Source organism: Bubalus bubalis, chromosome 19 (assembly GCF_019923935.1).
Source record: "Bubalus bubalis isolate 160015118507 breed Murrah chromosome 19, NDDB_SH_1, whole genome shotgun sequence".
NCBI classification, from domain to species: Eukaryota; Metazoa; Chordata; class Mammalia; order Artiodactyla; family Bovidae; genus Bubalus; species Bubalus bubalis.
The window spans coordinates 70,510,784-70,513,477 of record NC_059175.1 but is presented as its reverse complement, the minus strand read 5'-3'; positions in this window follow the sequence as shown (position 1 = coordinate 70,513,477).

Below are 2,694 nucleotides of genomic sequence, written 5' to 3'. Positions count from 1 at the left end.
CCAGGGAAGACCTATAAGACATCGGCTGTGTTCCCTGTACTGTTCAGTATATCCTGGAAGCTCAGTTACTTTCTGCGTAGTAGTTGGTGCCTCGTGGTCCCCTTCCTCTCTCCTGCCCCTCCCCATCCTTCTCCCCACTGGTGACCCCTAGTGTGTTCTCTGTATCTGTGAGTCTATTTCTTTTTTCTTATATTCGTTTTTTGTTTTAAATTCTTTGATTCCCTACATGAGTGGCAGCGTATAGTGTCTTTGTCTATCTTACTTAATTCACTTAGATAATACCCTCTAGGTCTACACCTGTTTTTGCCAAATGGCAAGATTTCATTCTTTTTCATGGCTGAGTAATATTCCACACATATCTAGCTACATAAATCTCTGTCTGTCTTTCTATATGTGTCTTCTTTACCCATATATCTGTTGATGGATGAATAGGTTGCTTCCACATCTTAGCATTTGTAAATAATGCTGCTATGAACACTGAGGTGCATATATCATTTTGAATGAAGGTTTTTGGTTTTGAAGATATGTGCCCAGGATTGGAGCTGCTGAATCATATGGTAGTTCTCTTTCTAGGTTTTGAGGAGCCACCACGCTGCTTTCCACAGTGGCTGCATCATTAGATGTGTGCCGATAGTGCACAGGTTTCAAGGGTCCCCTTTCTCCACATCCTTGCCAACATTTATCTGTGGTCTTTCTGATGAAGCCCTTCTGACGGGTGAGAGGTGACGTCTAGTGGGCCTCATTGTGCTTTTGGTTTGCATTTCCCTCATGGTGAGTGACGAGCATCTTTTCAAGTGCCTGCTGGCCATTTGCATTTCCTCTTTAGAAAAATGCCTATTCAGCTCTTCAGCCCGCTGTTTAATCTGGTTGTTTATTTATTTGTTCTTTTGATGTTGAGTTGTGTGAGCTGTTGATCTGTGTTGAATATTAACCCCTTACTGGTCATGTCATTTGCAGATACGTCCCCCATTCAGTAAGTTGTCTTCCCATTTGGTCAGTGGTTTCCTTTGCTGCGCAAATGCGTTTAAGCTTAATTAGGCCCAGTTTGTTTTTCGTTTTATTTCCTTTACGATAAGGATCTAAAAAAATATTGCTGCAATGTACGTCAAAGTGTATGTTTTTGGCCAATGCTTTCCTCTGGAGTCTTATAGTATCCAGTCTTACACTTAGGTCTGGAATGCATCTCGAGTTTATTTTTGTGTGTTGTTTTAGAGAGAGCTCTAATTTCATTCTTTTACATGCAGTTGTCCAGGTTTCCCAGCACCACTTACTGAAGAGACTTTTCCTTTTTATATTCTTGCCTCCTTTGTGGTAGATAATTAAGGGCATGGGTTTATTCCTGGGCTCTCCCAAATTCCTTATGCCTTTCTTCCCCCCATATCACCTAGTCTGCTGTTAATTCCATCTAGTGTGCTTTTAATTTCAGTTATTGTGTTCAGCCGTTCTGAATGTACTCTCTTACGTTTTCTACTTCTTGTTAAAATTCTGACTGTGTTCATCTATTCCTTCCTCTAATTCAGTGAGCATTGTTATTGCTAAGTTTCGAACATTTTTTCTGGCAAATTACTTGTTTCATTAATCGCTTTTCCAGGGTTTTCCCCTTATTCTTTCATTTGAAATACATTCCTCTGTCTTTTCATTTTGCTTGACTTTGCATGGAACAAGGTGGCAGTTACATATTCTGGTTGAGGGGTGTCCCTGTGACGTCTGTCTGTGCCCAGTGGGGTGCTGGATCTGATGTGAGCATGGGGCACGTCTCCCCCACGTGTGCTGGCAGCCACCTTGGTAGGAGGTGGGGCGTGGGGCTGGGGGTGTAGGGGCTGGGGCCAGAGCCAGATGTGAGCTGGGGCTTCCCTGCTCAGCAGCAGGGGAGTGGGGGGTGGGTCCCGGAGTACTGGGGCAAGGCCTGAGGGTCGGGCTGGAGGGGATCCCTGCCCTCGAAGCACGTGCTCCCCCCCGCATCCGCCTCGCCCCGCAGCCCAGAGCCCCGAGGAGCCAGAGGGCCAGGTGGGCTCCCAGAGAGGTAGGGCGCCGGCTGTGGTCCCAGCCCTGCTCAGGGTTCTTGGCGCTTCTATACCCGTGGCCTCCTGGGGTGCCCGCAGTGGCTGCCCTCGCCCGGTCAGACGCTGCTCGGACCCAAGCCGGGCCTTCATCCTCACCACCCGGCACTGCCTGCCCCGCGGAGGTCCCGGCCCGAGTGCGGGGCCACAGGGCCCGGGGTGGGTGCTGGCTCAGGCCGGGGAGATGCCGGGGCAGTGGGAGAACCCAGCCGGAGTCCCCGGCAGCTTCTCTCTGCACCCCCACCAGTTTCAGAAGTAACCCTGCCCTGCTCTGTGGGTGCTGGCAGGCTTCTTACAACCCCCTGCCGCCCCATGAGTTGTCAAGCCCGTCAACGGGAGGCGCCTTCTTGCTCTGGGACCCCATGGCTGGGCACCCAGTGTGTGGTTTGCGCCCCGCAGTCCCCGGCGAGGATCCCTGAGCCCGTGTGACCCCTTCCGTGTCCCCGCCCAGGGAGCAGGTCCCACTCGACCACATCTTCCCCCTCCCTCCTGGTTCCATGTGGGGCTCTCCTGCAGCTGGGGCCCTGCAGGGTCTGCCAGTCTCCAGCTTGTTTTCACGGAGAATCGCTCCACCTGTGGATGTGTTTGGCATGTGTTTGTGGGGGAGGTGAGTTCCAGAAACTACTCCAAGTAG